General features: G+C 38.7%; 1 protein-coding gene across 1 annotated transcript in view; it reads right to left on the bottom strand.

Moving 5' to 3' along the window:
• LOC108887784 (protein kinase C-binding protein NELL1) overlaps positions 1-27,359 on the bottom strand; it is a 215,958-nt gene that overhangs the window by 75,553 nt on the left and 113,046 nt on the right. The window lies entirely within an intron of this gene.

Raw genomic sequence — 27,359 nt, forward strand, 5'->3', positions numbered from 1 at the left:
GTAGGGCTGAGCTGGTTACTCGTGATTTATTTGTACATTTTCCTCTGTTTTCAGGACACGAGTACCATTTGAGTCCTGTGTACCATTGCTCCCAGTCAGAAATACACAGCATGTGTGATTAGCTCTAAGAAATCGATGTTGTTCTGCTCTTGGACTACAGGGGAGGCTTCTTCCATGAGAGAGGCCTTAAACTTTGATCCAAGCCTGATCTGTTTTCATTCAGGTTCAACAGCTTAAAACTCAGCTCATTTTAAACCCAACTCATGTTTTAAGTTTTAATGTAAAAACTCTCTCTTTCACTCTCCTTTATACACACAGACACACAACCAGCTAGTCCTCCAGCCTAAATAACAAAATAGTTGTTTCCAATACAGTCCATGTTACCATTCAAAAATTATTCATATGTGCATTTTTTGATCTTTAACCTAAATACAAACCAACTTTAACTGTTGTGATGTAATACTACTTTCAGTGTTGCTTCTGAGAGATGAATTGAAGTCATTATTCACAAAATAACAAGAGGTTGCTTGCCAAGTAATTTAGTTAATGTTATGCACTTATACAAAGTGAACTGATGCTGTTGTTTTTCTGCTGGGGTGCTGTCTTGAACACAGGGACTGAATATACATATACATATGGTGTCTAAAACAAACCACAAAACACAAAAACTATCAATTATCATCAAGATTGACTGGGTTTCACCTCAGACACACACAGACATATTGCATCACATATAAACATCTACACACACTGGTATGTAAAAACCAATTTAAACAAAGGAATGCAATTAACCATAAAGCAGATCTGATCCAGACACTAATGGAGCTACCATTATGGGCTCACCCACCACTTTGCAAAGGCCTGCTTGAAAATTATTGTGCATTTGTTTAATGTGTGTTCCCCCGAGCCAACAGCAGCTGATTAAAAAGATGTTGCAAAATGACACACTTTGTATCTTTGTATTAAAACAGTGAGGAGTAAAAAACCTACTGGACACTTGGATATAGAAATAAACACATTTTAGGTCACAGTTAAACCTCAGTGTTTTGACACTGTGCCCAATCCGCTATATAGCTTCACTTGACAACATTAGCATTCCTCTGAAAAGTATGATTTCCCTGTGGTTGCTCACAATTGCACCTCTAGTCTTAAAGGATAACTCTAGGATTTTTGAACCTGGGCCTTATTTTCCCATGTATTTTGAGTGCAACTGATTGATTGGGACAAAAATCTTTGTGGTCCACTATTGAGCAAGAACAGTAGCTATACTTGGCAAGTGCTGTAATGTAAACCTACTGGGCATTTGTTCACGTACATGCAAGTACATCCACTAAAAGTGCTTGTTTTTGCCACTGACAGGCTCAGAACAGTCTGACACCATTATGGATAGGATTCCTATAGACTCCCCATAGCCTTTTTGATTAAAAAAGTAAGATCTTTTGTGTCTTAGCATAAGTACTGGTTAAACAGGTTAAAGTTCAAGACAGCAGTGTAAGAAAGACATGGTCCAGTCAGCTTGAGTGACAGCTTGTCCACTATGATGAAGTAGTAAACTGACATTAAGGCCCAGCATTAGCTAGCCAACATAAAACATTAAATCAAAACAGTGTGTCAGCAGTTTGCCTTGATGTTGAGAGTTTAAGATGACAAGTAGCAAGTGAACAATTGCTTGAAACTTCACCAACTGAAGAAATACTAAAAGAAGGGCAGAATTTCATCCAAAACACACTGAACACATTTTGATCTGTTGACATCAGTTTGGTATATGTGGGGTTTTTTTGTGTGCATTTTGGGTGTTTTATTTCAGTCAACCTGTGTTTTGACTAGATCTACTGATCCCCACCCCAGGCATAGCCAGGGTGCATTTTTATGCTATAAGCTGTATCAGTCCCACGCGCACACAAACACAAACACAAACACACACACTCTTGATTGTCCCTGTGCTCAAGACTGTCAGTAGGACAGCAGCAGCAGATGGTTGAATTTAGCTCTCATAGTGTCAGGTTGCTGCAACAGACACACACATACACACACACACACACACATACTAAATCTGTCAGGAAGGTCATCTACATACGATTATGCAAGTCCAGATAAGAACTTGTTTCAGATTATTGGCCAGATTCAACCATTAGTGAACAGTTGCTAGGTAACGGCAATGCCTTCCGGCTAAAGACCTGCATGATCTAATTGACATCCCATCAGTCACCATTCACCTTGCAGCTGACATGAAAAAGAAAGCAACAGAAAGCTAGGCAAGGAGGTGTGGAGCTGTTATTATTCTGATAGTTTTGACCATGTTTTTGGTTACTATGGTAAATTGACAAAAAGTTCTATCTCTCTGACTCATGTCATGGAAAGCGACAGAGGAAGATAGAGAGAGACAGACCAACATATTCAAACAGGGACATGAACAGAAACAGGGATTGAATCACAAAGACGAGAGGAAACTGAGGGAAAATAAAGATAGAAACAGACAAAGAACAAAAGCTATGACGGAAAAAGATGCAGACACAGAAAGAACCTAAAAAAGACAGAAAATCTGAGAGGAGACAGAGAGAACCTGTGAGGAATCAAAGAAGCAACATTGCACTTGTGACTTCACCGATGACAGGCAGTAATCATTTGACAGCAGAACTGATATTGGGGTATAAATATTTGACAACACATGGTGGGAGCGCTTAATTAGCTTCATTGTTATTCCCATCTAGAGGCAGCTGCTACCTGGAGTGTACACCGACAAAATGCCTGTGTGTCTGAGTGCATGCATATATGTAGATATTACATTAGGCTTATTTTGATATTGCATTTAATTTAAGTTTAATTTGGAGGTGGAGGTGGTGGTACTGGTGGGTGTTAGGAGATTAGTTAAGAGAACAGTTAATGTTACTCATAAATCAGTCTGAGTTTATGTGGGAGGCAAGAAGATAAAAAAAAGGATTCAACATTTTAAAGGTGAAAAGAAACTTCATGAATAATAAGTTTGGGATCCTGAGTGTAAAGAACTGTAGTAAAGTTCTGATAGTAGAAATGAACATTTCACGGCATACTTCAGCTGTATTATGTGGACGTAAACTATTTTTGATACATGTGAGGCATCTATTTCAGATCAGTGGCAATGAATACACTGTAAATATCGGTAGGTAAGTTAATTAATTGTACGCAAAAACTGTATGTTGCTGCATGTTGCTGCATGTTGCTGATTGTATGCTGGCAAGTAATCAAAGTGAGGTTTAAACTACAACATCCAGAGCTGAACTTACAGCTTAACTTGGTGGCATCAAGATTATTTTATCATAACTATACTCTATTATATATCTTATTATTTTCATTTATCATTTTATTTGCAAAAGGAATTGGAGTCTAATCTAATCACTTATGGATTAAACAAAAAAAAAAAATTACATCATGATGTCATGTCAGCTTACAATTAGGTAATGCTATACAATAGTTTAATTATGTTTTATATTACTAAGCAATTACAGAATGTGTGTCAACATTGTCAACATCACAGTTTTGCACACTTATGTGAGCAGATATTGTAATGGAAAGAACTTGTAATATTATGTGTAATTTGACTGATATTATCCACCTTATTAACAACTTACTTCAGGTCAAAAATGCCAGTATGTTTTGGTTTTGAGTAAAACTAAAAATACATTTTGTTAATTGAGACTTCAGGGTCTTTTTTCTCCTCAGGATTTTTCACAGGCTCCTACATTTTTAATCGAGTTTGTAAATGTTTTTACATGCCCCACTGCTGCTGTGTCCCATTTTCCTGAAAGGTAGACGTGTCAGCATGGGGCCCAGCGGGAGAAACAACAAAGTGACAGCAGAGTAGCTGAGGAGAAGGCTGGAAGAAGCAGCATTCACACACACAGAGTTATTTGTCCTCGTGACCGGGACTGTTGGGAGGGCAGCGGCAGCAGATGGTCTGCAATAGCTCTCATTGTCTCAGGATGCGGCAACAGGGAGCGAGGCGTGCCCTGTTCGGCCCCAGCCTGGCGACGCCATCACCACGTCTTGCGTCAGTGTCACAGTCAACCTCTTCCCCATAATTAAGGCCAGCCCCTCTGGTTCCACTTGACAGCAGAGAGCAGCTGGAGGTCAGAGGAAGAGGAGGAGAGGTGGAATCGTCCAGACGAACGGCAGCTGAGCATCTCTCGTGTTCCAGTATGTGCGTAACACACACATACATGTTCTCAGGTCACATGAACACATGTTTCTATTACTATACTTCTGAGAAACTACGTTCAGTGCCTAACCCTCAACTCTGACTCAACACAACACGTGTAACCAACACCATGTGAAATCAGTCCAACAAACAATGGAAAACTCTAAATGGAGGAAGTGAAAAATCTTATCAGCAAAACCTCTTTGTGTTTACAAGCCAATTTAGTAATGCAACTACAAAATTGGAATACTTCACACTCTACAAACATATTCACTGCATTAAGGTTAGATTATTGGCATGCATGTAAATTTAGCCAGAATACTTATCGTCAAATTGCTTGTGTTCCATTGTGTCACTGACACAGGACTGTTGCTCTTTAGCTAACGTTTGTGTCTTTTCATATTTTGATTAGCCTAGGTGTGTTTTTTTCTGCAGCTTATCAGTCTGAGTGCAGAAGTGTACAAATACTGGCACCAATTTCACTAACACTTCCTAACTAGCACTTCTGGTCATTTGTGTTTAGATGTAAAACTTGGCTAAATTTGGTTAAGTGAAAATACAAGTTTAAATATGATGTTGTTGAGACAATAGGTATACAGAATGCAATCTCAACTTTCTAAAAACTTTCTAAAAACAGTGTTGACCAAAACATCTAGGTTTTTTGACCTTCAAATTACTATATCTGTGCCTATTCGGTAACACATTTAGAGTCACACAGATTGACAATGGCAGTCCTTGAAAACATGATATATAGAAAAAGTGAATACCAAATTAAAAGTATGATTCCTGGCCAAAATCGTGTAAACTCCACACTCAGTAAGGAAGGAATTACCGGTATCTTGATTTTTTTTCTGTCAGTATGGTGGATAACGAAAAAAAGGTGGGTGCAAAACCAGCCAGAGTTATCCCTAAACTTTCATCCTAACTTAATCCTAAATCTAATCTTAATCCTAATCCCTAAAATTATTCCTTCAGGAAAAAGTGATGACAAACCAAACTGAGCTGCTTGGGAGGATTTTCCTCATTCAATGCTCAATTGCATCTCACACACAGACTTACACTGACCTTAGGCCTTTTCTACACACACATTCCTTCTTAAACCACCTTCCTGAAGCTGTTCAAATTCTAAATTCTAAACTTGCGTTGAGGTACGTGACTGGATCAAAAACGCCAACTGTAACAGACGATCTGGACAATATGACAAATAAGAGCAGCTCCTGTCCTTGTGGCAACTGCATCAAACACATTCACTCCTGTTTTTCTACATCATCTTCCTTTAAGACAAGATGTTGACAACTAAGTTTAGTAATACATCAGCCATGCAGGAGGTGCCACATCTGTTTGTGACAACATGCACACTTGTCATCTGCTCTGCCAGCTGCAAGACAGCCCACTTCCATATCTACAGAGTGAAGGATGCATCATAATCAGGCCTGGGAAGTAAGTGCATCTGAACCTGCTGGTGACCCGCATATATGAACAGCATGTTGTTTAACAGATGCAAACAGTCGCATCAAAGTGCTCAGTCCATCATAACTGCTCATTATTTTGGATACAGATTTACATTTATTTATTTTTCTTTACAATTCTACCTCTCTGTCACAGCACAAATTCTATATGACAGCAGTTTATTTTAATTTCTATAGATCTGACTGTTACATCTCCAGTTTCAGTAGATTTCACTTTTCCTTGGAGACCTGATGGAGCAAACAGCAAACAGCAAATAAACTGCATTATATTAAACAGAAATGTATCAAGATGCAAATTGATATGCAAGGTCCCTTAGTATATTTTATCTGATAAAAACATTTCTTGGATTGTTCCTTAATAAATGCATTTCATTTTGTAAAATGCCCTTGTTGCATTAATTTTTCAAAATAAAAAGTAAGCATAAGCTTCACAGCTACACCTTGTCTTAAAAATCACATTCATATGGTTTTGCCAAATGAATTTGGGAGGAAACATAATTACTGCCTGGATTATGTTCCCTGGCATCATTTTTCCACAGTACTACATTCTTGTAACACACAGAGGTGGATTTACAAGGTGCAGGACATGGACGCTGGAGAACATGGCCCCCGCACGTGGTTAGGTTTAGCTAACAGAAACACAATAGTAAAGGTCTGGTAAAGACCATGGTTTGGGTAAGTATTTAAATTAGTCATATACTGTTTGTTTGACTTTTTAGTATTTAACCAAGATGATGATCTTCCCTTAACCTGCAAACCACAAGTACAATAATTTAATTTTAGGAGGCAGGGTTGCACAGATCCTAATCAAATGCTGGGGAGATAGTGAGAAATACAGAAATACAAGAAGAAATCACAGATCCTTTTACCTAGAAAATTAACATCATTCTGCTAGAGCTTAACACAATGAAATCACTTACAATATACAGATTTATGAATCCAAATCACAATATTAAGTATCAAATTATAATGGACAAATATCAGTATGAAGATTGCTCATAAATACAGAGTTGCACTAACAGAAATACCTACTATGTTGATTATTTTTGAGGATCTGTTGCTTCTGTTGCCTGTAAGATTTTTTTTTTTTTTTACCATAATTACGTTTCTTCTTCAATTTAAATGTAAAGACTCTCTCACTAGTCTGAAATGTATATTGTATTGCTCTACTCTGCCTCAGTCAATGCTCACTTGTCTCAGTAGAACCACATTTCTTTTAAAACCATCATTCACTCTAACATTCACTGCATTTTACTTTAGTCTCCCCTTATGATCCATCACGGTGTAGCTGTCTCATCTTTGGCTCCCTGAAGAGAGCTAAAAAGTTACAACCTTCCATCCTGAGGGTGATCCAACTGTCTTTTCACACACATTAACTCTGAAAAAGCAAGCTGTAATGTTTTTGTAAGGTCTTTCATTAACTGTCAAGGTCCTGTTTTTTTCCACCAGATGTAAAAGTTAAAATTTAATTCAACAATCTCATTTAAAATATCACCTTCAGAAATTTGCTCTACATTAAAACTTTCATCTCGCTCTCACAATTTCTCTTTTTTATTCCAATCTAAATCCTTTTCAGCTTCCTTCTTGAAGTTTTTCTACTTATTAATACATAAAATGATGTTGTCATTGATTGACTTCAGTCTACCTCAAATTCTTTTATACGTGGAAGAATCTTCACAATATTCTCTCCAGTGAATGTGAGTGGTGACAGAAGAGCAGGTATTCAGGAAACTCTTCAAATTGTGTACACATTAAATTACATGGCTTCTGTTTTTCAAAGCTCACAGTGGGTTTTTCCAGGCATTGATTTCCATTCATTCAGTATTGTATTAAAGTCAACTTGCCGAGTTAGGTGATCCATCATCAAGACCTTTTCTGTATGCAAGCAGACAGGACTTTCCCACCAACAGTGCAAGTTTGGCATTATGCACAGCAAATTATTCTCAAAGAAGAGAAGGGTTGTGATCTCTCAGGCAGTAGTTTGAGTCATTGAGGTGCACATTACACAGATTTCCTGCCAGGTTTTGGTTTAACTGTATCAAATTTGTCAATGTAATCAATGTAATTCTGGCATCAATGGAAGAAGGAAGTAGTAGCGACTACAATTTCACTGTACAGGATAATGGAGGAAGGAGAGGAAGGAAAACTTTGTGGATCTCTGAACTCCCATGGTTATACTCCATTCCTACTGGGATTTGAAATGGCAAGCATAGCAGAATATGAGTTATCGCTATTAAAAAACAAGACTAATGCTGTTATACAATTTGATTGAACATAAAAATTTTTCAGTGTTTTTCTACTTCAATATACCTCATATTACAAACAGGTTCTAGCAGCGAGAAAAAGTCAGAAGCGAGAGACCACAATTGTGGAAAAATGGTTTAATTCTTTATCAAGACAATGTGCCAGCTCACACTGCGCTCCTGGTAAAGCAGTTTCTGGCCCAAAAACAAATCACAGTGCTTGATCACCCTCCCTATTCACCAGATCTAACACCGTGTGACTTTTTCTTTTTTCCTAAGTCTGTGCTCAAAAGAACACGTTTTGAGTCTGTGTAAGAAGTTAAGAAAAGAACGTCAGATGTTCTGAGAAAACAGTCCGAAGAGGACCTACTGCACTGCTTTGATCAGTGGAAGACCTGAATGCAGCGGTGTGTTGATGCAGAAGACAGGTATGTTGAAGGGGAATAATGTATTTTTCCTGTCTGACTTGATGATGGAGCATCCTTTAACACACCACCAAGAAGTGTTTTCAAAATTACCTCTGCCTCCTTGACTGAACAGACACTAGCAGTCACCAGAGTTTTTTTTTAAACTGTATTAAAATGAATCTAATGTCTGCCTGAAGGACAGAATGGCAATTTAAAAACATATCACATTTTAGAAAAGTGTTAACAATGATGTCGGCTAAGCATCACAGATACCTAACAGGCTAAAGCACCATTATGGTCTTTTAATAAAATAATAATTGGTTCTACATATAGAGCAAGTAGAAATGAATTCAAACATTTCAACTAACTTCAGTGCATCAGTAACAATCCTGTGTACATTCTGCGTCAAATTTCTCATTACCTTTTCTCTCTAAATCTCCAATATCTCCTCTAGTTTATCCTGAGGTGACTTGCAGTCTGTTTTGGCTCATCTACCTGTGTCCTTCCACTGGCCACGGCTATATCTACCTGGGCTGAGCTCGCCCTCCTTTACTTCCCCGTCTGCACTGATGCTATCAGCGCCTGATTCACTGTAGCCGTCTCAACTCTTATAATTGATACAGAATCCCGATGCCCCGAGCAGCTGACATTCAATGCTGTCTGAAGGACAGCTAGGGAAATGAGCAGCATATAATGGAATATGCCGCCAGCACAAACAGGAGGAAGAGCCACTTGTAATGTGATCTGCTCCAGCGCTTAAATATCAAGTGCAATTAAATGCCAGCAATGGCAGGACAGAGATGAGTTGCATGTGTGTCTGGAAACAAATTTGCTCTCAGTCGGCTGCAACATCCTTTGTATAGTCAGCTATCATTTACTGCATGTGAGTGAAACAGCAGGTCTGCTGTTTCTGCCCCAGCAGGAAGAAAACAGTCTCACTTGATATTGTAAAATGAGGACAAACAGAGAAATAGATTACATTTTGTGGACACAAAACACTGTTCTGGTTGTTGCTCTACCAGGAGAGGTGGTATTAACAGACATTGGATGTCTTTCAAATTGTCTGACCTTGGGTTGTCTTTACCTGTGCTTCAGTATAAACTTCCAGAGTCAACATCTATGATTATTTCTGCATTCTCTGGCTCTCTGCATCAGTTCAGTCCCCCTTTTCATAGGTCACCAGTAATCTATCCCAGGTTCTCTGCCTCAGCAGTGCCTAACCATCAACCAGAAGCACCAAAGCAATAGTATTAACACAAACTAAGAGGATTATTTTGTCCAATCAGAAAATCTGAACTAAATACCTCATCGAGCACTGGCTCAATCCTGAACTTTTTGCGTTTTTCCAGGTTTTTCCTTCTGGCTAAAAACTACAGTGTTGTGGTACCTCAATTCATTTATTAGTTAATATGAAGATAAATTTAAAGATATGATGGATCCTAAACAAAAGACTAGGGGATTAAGATACAGTGCTCATATCATAAAATGTATTTTTTTAAGATATTGTGAATTGCTTTATTCAGTGTTGTCCCTGATTTTGTTCTGTAGCTCTTGTTTCTGACTCACTGGCTATGAACTCTGTTCTTTTAGCTGCTCCAGTCCTTTCCTGTCCTCTGTCCTCAGCCCCAGTGGCGAACTCTTGTCACCTCCTATGGGAGGGACTGTCTCTGGGCAGGGGCAGGGTGACGTGGGGAGGGTGCACTCAGCCATGCGCCAGGTCAGCCATTTCGCTCATCTTTTTTTCATGTTCCACAAGTTGTACACTGTCGGACAAAGACAGTGGCGGGGAAGTGTATGAAGTACTGCATACATGTGCGTGTGTGTGCGCACAAGAGTGTGTGCTTGCATGTGTGAGACCTTTCTACAAGGGCACAGAGCTCAGGGGGCCTGACAGAGATTAATGACAGGAGGTGACAACTCTATTTCAATATTAAGGGAATGAAGTTCTGTCATTGTATAGACAGCTGGGGGAGGGGGAGAAGAGAGAAAGAGAGATCATGCAGAAGATTTATCCTTTCCAGTAGGTTTTTACTCCCCAAGATGCAGTGCTTAATTAAAGTACAATTCTACTCTAATTACCAACTTATTACCTACAAGATTAACATGGAATTGCTGAAATTTTTTATTTTCCACTATTGATCCTCTTTTAGCTTTAAAAGTCACAAAGGACAGGAGTCACTCTGTCTTTGTAATGGAGAGACTATGTTCTGATGGCACATCTGGGCTTCTGTAACTCAATGTGTTCTCTCATTGAGGGCTTCTTTCATTAACCTTTATGAAAAAAGTGACATTTACCATTCATTTTCGATATAAATGACTAACAAATGGGCACTTGATTTCAACAAAGTTAAACAATGATTCATTTGTTGAAAAAATTACAGTTCTCATTTAGAGTGCATTAAAATCTGCTCATCAGTGATGTTCCTAATTAACCAACTATTTTAATTTCAGTTTTAAAATTCAGATTGTGTGATTACAAAATCATTGGAGATATTAGCTATCACCCAGCAGTAGCCTTTTACTACAAGTACACTGACTCAAGTTTCTAGTGTCCTCTCAGTAACTTGTGTTATGTTGTAACATATTCCATTGTTGTTTAAGGTGTTTTTGTATTTGGAGCATGTTTCTTTATGTTACATATGTGTTGCTAAAATGGTACTTTTGTTTTTTTTTTACTTGATATGTTGCTGTTATTTTCTAATGTCATCTTTCCATTTTGTTAGCCTCAGACTCTGCCATCTAAAAAACATCTACATCATTTGGTCCTTACTGAGCATTTACATAAGTCACACCTCAACTGGCCTCAGTCCAACCTGCCAATCACAGCCAGTGTTACTTGTCAGAACACAGACTTTCAGTTTAAATGACTAAAGACTCTGGTTTCCCCCAAAGTAACTTCTTTCCTCACACACCTTTTATCATCCTTGGGTTTCAACCACTGCTACCAGGACACATTTACTGATGACTCTTAAATCAAATAAATACACACATACAATTTATAGTATACTGTAATACTGATGAAATTGCTATGGAAAAGAAAGAGTACACTAATGAAAAGAAAGGGTACACTAATGAGTGAGGTGGTCTGAGATAAATTCCACTTGAACCAATCTATGTTCTATATGTAGTCAATTAGAACAGTAATCTGTAATTTGTACCACCACTGGAAATGCAAATAATAATAATTAGAAGTATTCTTGCACTGTTCAAAACACAGCAGGTGATAAAATCCTTGCAGGATTATAAGTAGTTAAAGCAAACAAACAGGGCAATGGAAGAGGGGCACTTTCATTATTTACAGCCCATATGGGTGGTCAAGCTCCCTTCAACTGGAATCACGTGGGTCCGCCTGGCTATAGACTGTCCTGTTTTTCCTGCATACATTAATCTGGATGCCAATCTCATTTCCTAGCAACAGGGTTAAATAGCTGCATACACTGACAAAAGGATCTGGTAGACCATGGATCAGAACAATAGTAAGGAACTACTGAAGCAGAGGTCAGATGGCGAGGTGGGGGGCAGTCAAAAAACCCTAGTGTGAAAACGGATGAAAAGAAAAGAGACCCTAAATGAAAACTTCACGGCAGTGCAGTCATTGGCTACTTTGTTTGTGAGATGTTATGTATATGAGGAAATTTTGTGTATGCAATTTTGGTCTGATGTTAGTTCATGGGGAAAGGCTGGGGTGTAAAAACAACAAATTGGGATTTATTCTCTATATGGTATATCCTCCTGAGACCCGGCCCATTCATTTATGTCCTTTATAATGGACATTTTGTTTACCTTTATCTTTCTTAAGTATTTGGAGTTACCCTTCCAAGCCAAAGATATAATCTGCTCCTTTTTTCTTGTTTTCTAAATTTAGTTCTATTTTCACACAGATATTGTCCTGTTGTCCTCTACAATGGACATGCTGTGAAATTAAAATAAAAAATATATTTAAAAAAATTTAAATTGTAAGGTGTTTTTTTTGGCCCAAATAGATAGGAAATCACAGGAAGATATAATTATTAATTGTAAATTTCTTCTGCAACCTGTATTAGTTTTTGTGATAATATCTTAAATCTTTAAAAATCATCCTTCATGAATATTTACACCAAATTCCATTATTATCTGAGCAGTACAGTTGAGATCAAGATATCTTGGACAAATATGTTGGACAGACTGATCACTGAAGTCCTTCACCCTCCACCTAGCAGGGCAAAAATGACTTTCATACAGGTACTGTAAATTTACATGAGTGGGTACTCCTGGCTTTGCCCTTGCTCCTGTCTTTGTCCACTAAATAATTCCTTGCTGGCTTATTTCAATCCTCAGGAGTTCAGAGCCAGCTCTTATCCATGCAGGCCGACACACCGGGTTGCTGCTCAACACTCCAGAGTGACATCACCCTCTTCACTTCAAGGTCACCTACGGGTGGGATACAGTATCAGGCAGATTTCAGCACAGAACTTCAACTGCTTTCCCCTGGATGATTTCAGTTCAGCAGGCTGTTTCCACTTCATCTACTCTCTCTCTCTGCGTGTGCGCGTGTGTTCTCTATCACTGTGATGTCATGATGAATGGGTGACCAACAAAGCGGAGGAGAGGCGGAGAGAGAGAAGGGGAGAGGAAAAGCGATCTCTCCTCTGCCTTTTTATCGCTCTATTTCATCATGGAAATCACCTCATTTACTCTGAGCACTTCTCCATTCATCTCTTATTGTCACTGGCAAAACCCATTTTCTATCTGCACCAGCACTGCATGAGTGTGTGTGTGTATGTATGTATGTGGGTGTGAGAGAGCCAAAGGAACAGGGGAAAAGCACCAAACTCACTATGTGCAGTTATGGTTGCACATCAGCAGTTGCATTAATGAACTCCTGCTGCACAATCAAGTGTTAACATCAGCAAACAAACTAGGAATCTACTGTTGTTTTGTTATTTATCACTTAACAGACTGCTAGCTCACATTCAATCATCATTCAATCAGTCAAGATTCACAGTGCCCAGAGGAAAAATCCTACTGATTTTGTTAATACTGTTACAATTTTATGGTATTACATGGTAAAATGAACCAGCTAAACACTGGCATGTAAACATTGCCACTATGAACATGTCATCATGCTAATGTTAGCATTCAGTTCATAGTACTGCTGTGCTGTGCGCTGCTGCTGTGTCCACGTACACCCTCACAGGGCCGCAATTGTGGCTGTAGACTTCAAGTTATGACTGAAGCTTTGCTGTATCTGTTCCAGTCCAGGCCTGTTGGTGCTGGCAGCCAAGAAAGTAACTATACTATGTGTGGTATTGAATCATACTTAATGTGCACCCTCTGATCAAGCCCCTGCTTGCTCCCCTCACTGAGATAATTTTAGATATGTTTAGTCTTTACACCTGAAATTGGGATCATAACCATCATAAACGTGTATGAGTACAAAATCTAACTGCAAATAGACAGTAAAAAGGGCGCAATGAGTGAGAATTATTATATATTTCTTTTCACAGTCGACACTGTCCTAATTTCTCTCTCAACCATCTCATCAAACTGTAGTTTTTCCCCTCGTCTTTTGCCTGTTCCATGCACATTACAAGTTAATTATGTCAGTTAATGATGGATGTGACTTTATGTTTTGGGATAGGAACATGCTGATGTTACTCTACTCCCTGTCTACATATTACACAGTGTGTTGTCCTCAGTGGTTGAGTAAGTAGCCTTCCACAAAGACATCTGCCAAATGAATAAATATAGAAAATGTTAGTGTAGTGAAGGACATTACTACTATTGCACAACTGCCACAATATAGACTTGGGATGCTATAGCTGCTCAAGTTACTATGGTTACAGATGTGTAACCAGCATTTAGCAAAGTACAGCTACAGTTCTGCTGTACAACTGGCCATAGATGCTATCTACACATGTTCCTATGAATGGAATCTTTTAGGCGGAGGAAGTCATATCAGTGATGATAATCCCAAAAAAGACCCTCTTAATATGTTGTTTAATTAATTAATTTATTTACTTATTACAGCACAGCAGAGGGTTTGAGCTACATCTGCTGAGAATCTAATCAGTGCCTTGCTGTTTCCATTTCATGTCAAGCTAGGGGTCCTCGGCTGAGGAGGCTATGCGAGCTGGAAAAATGACATGACTACGATTAATAATTCAGAACGAACCCTATGTGGGTCTAAACAGAAACGTGCCAGTGTCGCGGTGCCTTCAGTGGATAGCAGGAGAACAGCAGCATGCTCTTGGAGTAATCCGACATGACAGCGTTCACCTCGGATGATAGAGAGTGGAAGAAAACTATCAAAATGCTTATAAATATCTTATAGAGCCACAGAGGAGCAGCAGAGCAGGAAGGAGGGGGCAGGACGGGTGAGAAGTCCTCCAACTCCTGCTGCAGAGGCAAATATCACACTACTCACAGGGTAGATGATGATGATGTTGTGTGTTTATCAGTGTGTTTGTGTGTGTGTGTGTGTGTGTGTGACTGCATGTGTGTGTATGTAGCACAGTATACAGTTACAGTAGGTGATAATAACAGTGGCAGATTCAGGCAAGCAGGTGTGGGAGGGAAGGTGGCTGTACCTTGGCAGCAAGGCAGTCACACAAATGGGATTATGGGATTTCAAGGTATCTATGAGTGTTTGTTTGCATGTGTGTGAGTGACCAGACCAAAATAACAGCTGCAGACAAAAAGAAAATGATGAAAATAAAAAATAAGGGCACAGTTCCTGAGCTAAATTCCTCTGCCTCCTGCCATGGGAAAATAACACAGCTGCAACTCTTTTTCAGCAGGTTGCAACATGCTCTCCTACAAAGAAAGCCCCAGGTCAGATATTATGAGAATACACAGGACTATACAGATACGAACACTTCACCCTCGAGTGTTGTACAGCAAAAACCTGGAGCAAAAAACCTGTTTCAGCCTCTGGTGATGGGAGGTGGGAGAAAGGAGGTAATAAGGGTGAAGGGTAAAGCATCAGAGAATGGACCCCCCCCCCAACACACACACACACACACACACACACACACACACACACACACACACCCCACCCACCTTCTCCATCTCAGTGTGTATAGTGAAAAAAAAACAAGTTTGTTCAGGCCAGCGCAACACATTTTTACCTCTTTTACAGCATTGTAGCTGTAGGTGCCTGGGTTAGGTTATGTCCAATGAAATGAAGTGCCCTGTTCCACATTTTAAAAAGATTACAAGATTACAAGATTACATTGGTGACAATACAATGCTGATTGTGACTGTTTCTTGTAATATCACATGTCAGCAGCAACAATGCAATGTAAAAGGGAGCAAGGGATAACAGATAAAGAGCAAAAGAAGAGAGCTGCTAGCTGAAGTATGCAAGGCTTTGCAAATGTTTTATGGAGGTAGGAAATTATTCAACGCATCTGCTATGTTGCTGCTGCCTGATATGTCATTGGATAACATGCAAATGTTGCCTGATGATACATCCATCCATCATTCATTCATATCCATCCGACATTCACTCTTGTTTCAGCTCTGGTTTGGTCTCCGCTGCCACTTCTGAATATCTGGCTGCCTGTGCCACTCTCTTTCCAAGTTAGTTGCTAAATTGTCTGCTGTCCTGTGATGAACAGGTAGAGTGAAGGAGATGCTGGACACAGACAATGACAGTGACCAAAACAATGAGCTAAAAGTGGATGCAAAGCTCCACAGAACATCAAAGTTACTATAGTTCAAGTTATGAAAAAATACTATTTAGTGGAGCTTTAAAGATACATGGTGTGTTTCAATGAGAAAAAAACTTTCAATGTATATCAAAACCATGTTATGTCTGCCCCAAAGACAAAATGAGAAGGACAAGAAAAAAGAAGATCCTGTCCAATCAGATCACTGTGTTCCCTCCTCAGCACTAATCCTGGTGTCTTTCAGGTCTTTTCTTGAACCAGGTTAGGCCTCTACATTCTCTGTGTGTGTCTTGTACCTTAATAAAATGGTCTTTGGGACTTTGATGCTACATCTCAGGGGATTAAACACCTCCCAGCAGAGTTGGAGCGCTCTGCTCTCTTTAAATCTCTCCCCGACCAGACCCAGACCGACCAGACACATTATTGATCACAGGAGGTCCCCCCTCCCTCAGCCTGCAGCCTCATTTAGACCAGCTTCATTGTTTCCAGATGAAACACCAGACAACAGCCTCCCACTGCTGGAATTTAATGCATGCTGCTGCCTTTAAAGCCCTCGACTCTCGCTCCATTTCTCTCATCTGTATACGTGATCTCATCAACCCTCGCTCTTTAAAGCCTTTCTTCTTCTCTCACCTGTCACCAAAGCATCTTGTAAAACAGGTTTCCTCTCTTTCTGCTGACCTCAATAGAGGGTATTAGAAATCCAAAACTACATCCTAACTGTAGGAATCCCATGAAAATTGTTAGAACACAATTGTGGCCAGAAATCACACCCTCTCTTGAAAAGCTGAGACATTATGCACATAATGCTAGAATGAGGTAAATGTACTCCATCCGTCCCATAAATTTGACACTCCTTGTACCATTAGATCCTGCCTGACAATCATCAAATTTTGGTTCCTTCTTGAGTATCAAAAATATTCCACTTGTTATACTGAATACAAAATACAAAAAATGACAAAAAAAAAAACATTTACACATTACACAAAATAAATGAGACTGAAGTGTAGCTCATAGCTAACTCACTGACTCTGTTGCAACATTACATTTCTTGTTTGCATTAGCCAAAGCATATTGAGAACAGAGGTGGACATGTTTATCCTGAAAGGAAATCAAATAGGAAAACAGGATGACAAAATCCATGAAAAATTGCTTGATATCATCAGTAATATTTTTGACAGTACTAAAATGGTTACATGGTTCTTATATCTCTGGAACACTGTCATTCTCATCTAGCCATTCATACACAAATGAGTTAAACCCTTAGTGGAACACGTAAAGTACCACTGACACACCAAATTATAGCAAAATACAGTAGTCTCACTTCTCATGAAAGTAGCCTTATATTGTGTTCAATTACCGTTTTATAAGTTAAATAAACCATTTTGATATTATCTGCATTTTCTACAGTAACTGCATGTTGCAATGATATGGTTACTGTTAGTGAAAGATGAAAGATAGTTTTAACAAATTAATTATGGTTAAAGTCACTAAGACTAGGGAGACAAAAAGGGAAACATTAATTGCAGGTTTGAGATGGTATGCGGACTCCACTCGCCACCATCAAAAGCACTACATCAGATGAACTACACTCCCAGCTGCCACCCTGAGTTCCACTAGCTTCCTGCTGTACTACATAAAATGCACAGCACTTCCTGCATTTCATGAGGTCCAAAATCCAGTCCAGTTTTAAAATAATTCTTTAGGATATTATAGTGAACGGTGCCATAAGCCTTTTAATAAAGGGCGTGAAAACCAAGAAAGCATGGACAGCCTAGGGTTTAAGATTTGATACACACCAAAGGTGTGGATGAAAAACCGAAGCTACCATTTCCATTGTAACTGGGGCAATATATCTCCATTATCAAATGTCCTCTTGGATTCTAAAGAGATAATAGACTCTTTAACTTTTCAGTCCCAACAGTTCCTTATTAGAATTATTAATAAATGTGTCAATTACATACTTGCATGCAAATTCTCATGCACATTTATATTTTGTATACAAGGGTAACGCCACTATTTTTAACTTCACTATTTTAAGTAGGTTACTACCTAAAATAGCGGAGTTACCCATTCCCCCCAAGTTGAACACGGTCTGTTCCTCACTTTACCATCCGTATCCTTCCCACAGATGATTCCACATGCCATTACTAGGTCATGAAACTAGCATCTATCCCCTGTCGACCCCTCTGAGTGAGTCAGAGCACCAGAACATCACAGGATCAAAGAGGAACCCATTTCAAACACATCACCGCAAAATTTTCTCAAGCCTTCTGCTTAGCTAAAAGAAAAAGGAAAAGAAAAAAACCCCAAAAACATCACAGCATCCTTTCTTCTGTGAACCAATGTAATTTCATATTGTCACTGTCTTCAAATCACAGAGTGCGTCTTCATGTCACATTCTCATTACTCAGTGATGAAAATGACACAGTGGAGGTAACACAGAAGCATGAACTCTTTAGGGGAACAACAGAGCAGATCTAAAACAAAAGACAGAAGGAACACAAACACAGGCAAACGCAGCAATATATGATGCATAAATAACAAGCCCAGACTACTTACATCTGTTCTTTTTTTAAATGAAGACAAAGCCAGCAAATTGAGGGAAATTATGAAAATTACTATGTGCGTTGCAGAAACAGAAACATGCATATATGAAGGGGAACAAAGCTAAATGCATGCTATTTCTGAAAACTAAAGGACCATTTCACTGATTTGCCTGGGGCAATGTGAATTACAAACTGCAATGTGCCTTTCACATTACTCGAAATGTACATGTCTGCACTGGGTGATTGTTAGGTGCTATAGCAACTGACAAATCCATTTAGCATTGTTGGATAATGAGGACCAAATGGAGCGATTACCTCTGCTGCTCTCTAGGACTGCAGAATGTCTGGAGCAGCAGCAGGAACAATTTACAGCCAGTGAACAGTGGCTTCCTTCCTCTCATGTAGCTTTCAGAAGTTCGGGTAGCTAACACCCCCCCCCCCAAAAAAAAAAAAAAAAAAAGTGGAAACGCTTCCAAAAAACATTTGAGATAACACACATTCTAGCCAGGTACAAATGCATCTGTCTTTCCTTGATAGAATTACCCCTAGTGAATTACAATTCACTAAAGTTACAGTGAAAACAGCTACTGTTATCTCGATAAAGCAAACAGAAAAAGTTAGTTTATGGATAGTGTTAGCTAGTTAGCTAGCTAGATAACCTTCACCAACTGGACTGGAATAGAAAACCAAAACAGATTGCAATCAGATGATTTGTGGTCTAGCAAATGGAGATGCATATTTGTAGCTGAATGTAAACAAACTGAATAAAATGTCTAGTTTTTATCTGAATACAAGATATTCCAAAAACATAGATTGTTTAGAAGGATTTGAAAAAGCAACCAATGCTGAAATTTTTCTGGTGAGAACTTTCTGGGTGGGATAATTAACTCTTTATCGTACATGACTGTTGAATTGTCCACAGTGCTCTGGTGATACCCTGAGGCTAAAGGCCCAGCCATTAAAAGAGCATTCATTCACTGCTTTTGTATTGAATGAATCCTTTGTTCAACGCTGTCTTTTTGTACCTGCTACAGAACTTGATATGCCAGATGCTCTGACTGCTTGAGATATTGCACACTTTTGAGGAAGAAAAGTATGCATTTAGCAAGACCAGTAGAGAAAAAGAACTGGACCGCCTATAGGAGGTCTTTTGAGATTTTAAGTCAAGTATTTTTACATGCAACAACAAATAAATACAAGAATATAGGAAAAATAACCACAGAAGCTACAGCACAGGGGTTGGAGATAGTCTTTTAAATTCTCAAAGGCTAATAATTTCTAATGCACAGTGCAAATATATGGGAGGGAAGCAGATTTAATGTAACATCCAGTTAGAGTTCCATTAAAAAAGTCACTGAATGTTTTAGCATTTCTGTGGCAGGGTTCAATGTGTGCAAATGTCATGATTATCCTGGAGAAGTCTTCATCTCTATTATAATTTTTGTTCTTGCTGCGGTTTCTGTTGTCTTACAGTTATCTTGTTTGATCTAATTTTAAGTTTTGGTAAATGAGCCAGTGCTTATACTTTTAAACTCCTAGTTAACTTATTTTCATTTCCACCCCCCCACCCCCCCACACACACACTACGAGGAGGTTTTTTTAACTTCTACTTTTTAAGACCAGAGAGATCCATCATGTTGTTGCATTAATTCAATTGAGAACTCATGAAGAGATAGCTAAATATAACATGCTGTTATCAGGGCTGGTTGTCTCTTTACAGCCACAGGCATCTGTGTTTTGGTTCAGTTTAAATTCTCCATCCTAATGAACCTCCCTGAGTTCTCGTCACAGAGACAGGCTCACTTTTTTGTAGGGGATTTGTTGAAACCTGAGCTGGAATAGCTTTGTTGTCATCTGCTCAAATAAAGTGGGCTGAAAAAGAAAGCATTTCAGAGTTCAAGTGAACTTCTAAAAATGTGCTTGGTGTGAAGGTGACCAGTTTACAGCTTGAATTGAATCTCTATTTGGGCCTGAAGGTTTTGCTCAGAGGACAGAACTGATCAGAAAAGTGGCCAGCCTGAACATTTAATGAGCTCCATGGCTGTCAGTGGTCAGAGGAGGCTGTTATCTCTGGAAGAGGCATCTTCTATCGCTTTCTCTCACTGCGATGTGACATTTTTCCAAAGTGCTCTATTCACACCGAGTCAAACGCTGCTTCATTTTGCGGGTGAGGTAGCAGCAAACTCACTGCACTTTCATGCTCATAAAAAAAATATTGCAGCCAGTAATCAGGTTAAGGCAAGAAATTGAATGTTGTGTTTACATTATGTTGTTTTACTACAATGATTCTGATAAACCCCTGTTGGCTAAATGTCATTGAATTACGGTTATTAAAGTTGCCAGAATCTTGTCTAACATACTTTAGGTCTGGTATTTGTTTTAAATGAAGCCCAAATGTCATATTCTCAGTTAATTAAAAAACACATTTAGGTGACTTTGTGCTGTTTTCACAGTCAGTGTGTGAACAGTCAAACACAAATGACTGTATATAAGGATGAAGGATATGACAGTTTCTCAAAAGTGAAGCCAAAACACCTAGATTGCCCCCACAGGGCTGGCTACCTAAACCTCGCCCCCACCATGTTAGCAGATGATCCAAACAAAAAAATGTAAGTTAATGCCAAATATATTTTTCCCAGGTTTCTGTCATTTCAGATTGTTCTTATCATGCTGGTGTATGTTCAAGTGTTGAATTTTCAGATAAGTTTGGTTTTAATTAGTTATTTGATGCTATAAAACCAGTTGTGACATAATGATTGACAGATGTGATTGACTTGCAATTGGTTGACAGTTGTATGGGCAGGACTTCAATACCACAGCTACACTCCCCGATCAGAACTTTACAGACTCTGACTCCAAATGATGTCACAAACGCAATATGACAGAGTTCGTACGCAAGATATTTTGGCTTAATTTTTTTTTTACAGTGGGAGGAAGTGGAGACACATTGTCGATCCTACAGTCATTAGAAAACATTCAGTCTCACCACCAGTTTTTTTTTATTATTATTATTATTATTTTTTTTTTAATAATAATTATTGCAATGCACAAAACTGACCAAAGGTTGCACTCTCTTGTTAGCTATTGTGTTACCAACAGAGCAGTTTAGGTGGAAAGTCAGGAATCTAACATTTTATATGACATATCAGATGTTATGTTTGTCAGGGGTGATACACAACTACCTAAAAGCTGCCTAAGTAGACTTTAAGGTTTAAGGGTTAAGGTATTTGTAAACAACACTGATGTCAAATGGCGACAGTAAAATTCACACACATTCCTCTGGTTCCAAAAACATATAAGCTTTCTGAGCAATCTGAGATAATACAGGAATTGGTGATTTTTTTTCTTCTTTTTTTGTCAAGTCCTGAAGGGGCTGAAAACAACCTTGAGTGTTTGGCAATAACTTACATGGACCACAATGGATGTACAATTTCCTAAATGCTGTCCAATGAGAATGAATGTGGTTTAGTCACAGAAACGTCTGAGTGCAGCAGCTTGGTGGTTTGGTCTATAATAAGATTTGCCTCCTACCTCTCCCAAAAAGGATCTGACACTTATCAGCCATTTGCACACCACAGAACAAAGGTTGAAGGATTTTTTTTTTCAATGTATGTACACATAACCTCTAAGAAGCCAAAGGTACACATGGCCACATTATCAAATTTCTTCATCCTTGTTAGTTTCCAGTAATTAATTGTGGGAACTAAGTAAGCCAACCCTGGGAAAGTTTTGCATTAATAGCTGTATGTCTGAAATCAGATCAGTACCGGAAGAGGAGAATAATCTTATCTCTACAGTGCGTGGAAACAAATGATCCAAACAAATCTCAGAGAAGCACCCCCCCCCACCACACACACACACACACACACACACACACACAGCAGACACCTACACCCACAGGAAAAGTTAAATTAGTTAACTTGTTAAACAGATCTGGGGGTGGTAGGTATCAGAAGAAGACGGGAGTGTGCTGCATGAAAGGAGTGTGTGAGCAGCGAGCAGAGTGGGCTGAGAGTAAGAGGTGTAAGGATTTGCTTGGTTAGAGGGAGAGCAAATGGAAAAAGAGAGTAGAATAAAATAAAGATGGAGGTGTAGATGAGCAGAAGGCGAGGCGGCAGTGAGAACAGAAATCCTTGGGAGCCCAGAGGGTAGCAGATGCTGCAGACTTTGCTGCAGTGGCCTGAATCATTCATTCTCCTTTAGTTTTTATGGCGATCTCAGTAAACATCAGCCCTGTGCTGTGTCAGAGGAGCTGTTTTTCCCCCAACAGCATGTGAATGCTGCTGAAAGATGATGGATGTTAAAGAATAACACTATGCTCGGTCTTTCCTCATCTCTCTACGTTTCTTTTAACCCTATACCTATTTCTCTCTCTCTCATACACACACAAGTCCTAAGCGAGGGTCATGAAAGTTTTAGAGGCTAGGCATGAAGTGCTTACCGTGATCTGAAACTCAGTCAAGGCTGACTGTTTCCTGTCTGGTGTTTACACAGCAGTTGAAAACAACAGGGTAGGGCATCCAAATTGAAGCAATATGCATTATGTCCTATATATATTTCATCTGGGGAAAGACTTATAAAAGCTGCATGCATATAGAGGACAGCACACGCTGCTGTTGTTCTACAGGGTTCTGGGATACATCACTAGGACGTCATAATGACTCTGGTCTCTTCCTCTACTCTTTTTCTCTGTTTGCTTTGTTGATTTATCTAAAAGTGCTTCCTGACTACAATACCAGTTTTACAACACCTCAATTTTGCCAGTTGTTACTGAAAATTAGAGTACTTTGAAATGAAAGCCTGAAACAAATAAATAATAAAGAATTTAAAAAAAAAATCTTTGCTTTCATCATTTCTCCTGTTCATCCCAATAGGGTTTAAGTCTGGAGACTGTGCTGGTTTTCCACCATGTGAAGCAGTCTAGATCTTTTCTTCTATCTTTTTATCTGATAGCAATATACAGTACTACTCCTGCAGTATAGTCTCAGACAGAGGGTTCATAAGTAGCTGAGGCACCTGCTGAAATTATTTGCATTCTTCAAGGCTTACTTCCATTGCTGCAGGAACACTGCAAATCCCTGAAAAAGGTTATATAATCATTATAAATATATATTATAATTTGTATGATTTTTTGTACTATTAAAGGTTGTTCACGGTACTTGAACTGTTGTTCTAAGACTTTTGATCAGCAGTGTTTCTCAAGGTCCACACCCCTCGCAGAACAGTGAAAGCCCAACAAACTACCTTTACCTATATAGTTGTTATATAGTTAGTTATATAGTTGAACTTCTCTCCTAATGGTGTGATACACACAGGCTTGTACCTTTGACCTTGATATTTTTTTTTCTCACACAAATGTCAGTCTACCATTGTCTAGAAAATTAACAATATTTTTTTACTTCCAGAGCCTGAAAAGCCATTACAACTACCCTCACTTCACTACTGTATTAAACATGAACTGAGATTACATCCACAGTTCTGACCAGCAACAGACTCCCACAGAGGACATGTGACAAGTGTCATCACCATCAGCATCAGCACCTCCCCCCCCCCCTTCGCAGACACACACACACACACACACACACACACACACACACACAAAATAACCACCCTGTCAACAGGCCTGAAAGAGCAGTGTGCAGATGAGACATCCGTAACATGTATCATTCAGAGGCAGCCACTTAGATGATTTACTCTGCAGTGGGTCAATTACTGGGAGCAATTTCAGTAAAGAACGAAACATACATTTACACATTAGCAAATAAATGCTCAATTTGGCTGTCTGAGATATGTATTCACTTCGTCCTCCCACTGCTGGAGACTGGCAGGCAGCAATACATATGGCTATCAGTCGCCAACCTGTCTACCGTCTACCACAGATTGTATCAGTTAGTACATTTATATGCACTGAAATAACACTCTATCGCTCTGAAAAATGAGATTTAGGATACACCCACTAATTTTGTTTTAACACCAAATATTGGCACTAAATCCTCATTTCCTCCTAAGTATCATGCACAGTTGCACATTTTGGTGATTAACCTTTTTCATAAAGATTGCTGTTTCTAGGAACATTGTCTTCTAACTAAACCATAATTGTAAGATAAGACAGAAAAGTAATTCCACTAACTGTCTGAGAGCTTCTGGAGAGGATTTATTTGGGATTTTGGTTCATTAACTCAAAAAAAAAAAAAAAAAAAAAAAAAAAAAAAACACTTCATAACTTACTTACGATTATCTTATCTATCTTATCTAACTTGTGTATAATGTAAATGTGATCATGGACTATACCTGTAATGACAATCATGCCAAAATCAAGAATGATTTGGTTTAAGCAGGTGTTACATAAATCTAATTTAATCCAAGTTAATTGGCCTGTGGTTCAGATTACCTCATGGGACTGTGTGTTTGCACCTGGTATGAACTGCACCTTCTGTAAACCCTGTGCACAGCAGAATTTCCATCAATTTGGAAAATATTAATAAATAATGAGGCACACTTACAGTATCTTGGGATATGGTGCAATGAAAAACAAATTCACAAAAGGCTGAAATGCGAGTAAAATGGGACCTTTAAACTTTTCAGAATTTAAAATCACAGCTATGACAGGCTGAATAATTCATGACCTGTTCATGACTCTGGCTGTAAACAGAGAGACTGAGTAGTTCTTGCAAGTGTTTACTGCTTGCACATTTTGTTGTACTGTGAAATGATGATGTTGAGGAAATATTTACCACAGAGGGCACTTAAGTCATATATCCTTACCTTAAAATACATTTTTAAAAAACTTGTGCCATAAAATTTCACATAAACTGAAATTTACTTAACATATCATGGACTACTTCTGTCAAAAGTAGTCTTAATTGTTGATAGTGAGGTCTGTGGATTTTTTTAAGGGAGGATGATGAACTGACCCTTTACCTGCTTCGAATACTTGGTGGCAAAAGGGATGCAAAGGAGGCACTTTGACTCTGACTTCCTTAACTGAAGCTCTTTACAGGGTCCACATGATGAATAAGTAACATGATTTTGGCTTCTTCATTCAGCTCTTCCACACTGTGGAGAACAAAGGTTATAAAAGTGAGTGGGAGTTTATTCAGCCTCTTCACTGAGGCTAACACCACTGTCTCTGATTTTTTAATGGGGAAGGGGAAGCAAGGTCACTAAGACTCACTTCGAATAACACTGCTGATTATGAGATCCCTGCGCGTTCAAACACATATTAGTGTAACATGTCATGCCCACACAGCTGACAAATACACTGCCTTAGATAACAATGCTTCTAGCACTCACGTATCAAAGATTCACCCACCACACTTTGCCCTTAATGAGGCAATAAAAACTACTCACTAGTACGAGAAGGAAATTAAAAATGATAGATGATGATTGTATCACAAAAGATCCAAGCAATATAATCTTCTGAATGCAGATAGTCCTATTTTTTTCTGTGACAGTGCACTGACGGATATAACGTGCCCTCAGCATGACCCAGTGAGGCTCCCTTAAAACAACCACGTTTCTCTCAACTTAAAACATGGTGGACTTCCTCACTAGATTGCCATTCTATATCTGTTCACTGGTTCATAGCCAATGCTGTACACAACTGTGTCCACAGCATCCATTAAAACAGCATGTTTCACTGTAATGGTAAACAAGTGAACAGGAATAATCATCATATTTTCATTTTAAGTTGGATGATAATGATTGAATGATCAACATATTAACAGGAATAAGCAGCATTTCATTTATTATTTCATTTAGCTAATGAGAAAAATATACTGCCAGAGAGTATAACATTCTTACTGGCATGCAGAGCTAATAAAACCCTTTTATTCTGTGGCTACAGCACTGACAAACTCTTTTACTGACTGGCTTCATCTGTGGTCTGGCAAAACAAGGTTTGTGTGGTTTGCTACTGACTTAACATCAGCATTTAAATCACCATGCAACCCATCTCCTCCTGTGACTGTGGCTCATGGGTTGTCTGCACAAGCAGCTTATTAGGAACCATATAGTTATATTTTATTGGTAGGCGACCTTTAGCAGCCGTGGTAATTATGACGGGTGTAAAGAAGGAAGTAAGGTGATAAAGTCCATGTTAGGAGAAGGTTGGGGTGGATGAATGGGTTTACAAAAAACAGCACTTTCAGAGTGGAAAGGACTGTTTGTTGCCTGTGTATATTGCCATTTCATCATTTTTATATTAGCCATGCTGTTGGTACTCTCCTATGGGTCATATCCGAGGGTAGGGACAAGCAACCTATATGTTCATTTAAGTTGGAGGAGTTGTTGCTTTTTGCTATCTATACATGTGTTATTGCAAGTTACATTTGTAACACTTGCCTTAGATAAAATTTTTTAGTGACTGAAAAATTATAATTATAATAAAACCTTCAAACAGAAAATAGCGTAGCTGATCGGCCAAGTAAACATCACAACAAGGTACTCAGGATAAATCTAGACTAAATAATTAAATAACAAAAGAAGTGGAGTGTGCAGTTTTCTTTGTTTCGTGAACAATCTAAACTACATTATCTTCAAATTGACTGCTTTTCTTGCTAGAAAATGTGTCTTTGCTGAAAAGATATGGATGTGACAGTAACATTTTTAAAACCAAAGGTTGCATACTTCAGATGTTATACACACAATGGCAACCACAGGATCAGTCACATTCACGACTACAAAACAGTCGATTAAAATGAAGGACACCTCTATGCAGGTTTTTTCTTCTTTAAGTATTTTGCTTATCAAACTCCTCTTCCTTCCTATTCTGCATTTGTAGTAGAGTAAAATGTTCTATTTAAAAAACTATATTTTGCTATCTGTTATCTGGATGGGTGAGATTAAAAAAATGATATCAAGACA

Source organism: Lates calcarifer, linkage group LG2 (assembly GCF_001640805.2).
Source record: "Lates calcarifer isolate ASB-BC8 linkage group LG2, TLL_Latcal_v3, whole genome shotgun sequence".
In the NCBI taxonomy this organism is placed as follows: Eukaryota; Metazoa; Chordata; class Actinopteri; family Centropomidae; genus Lates; species Lates calcarifer.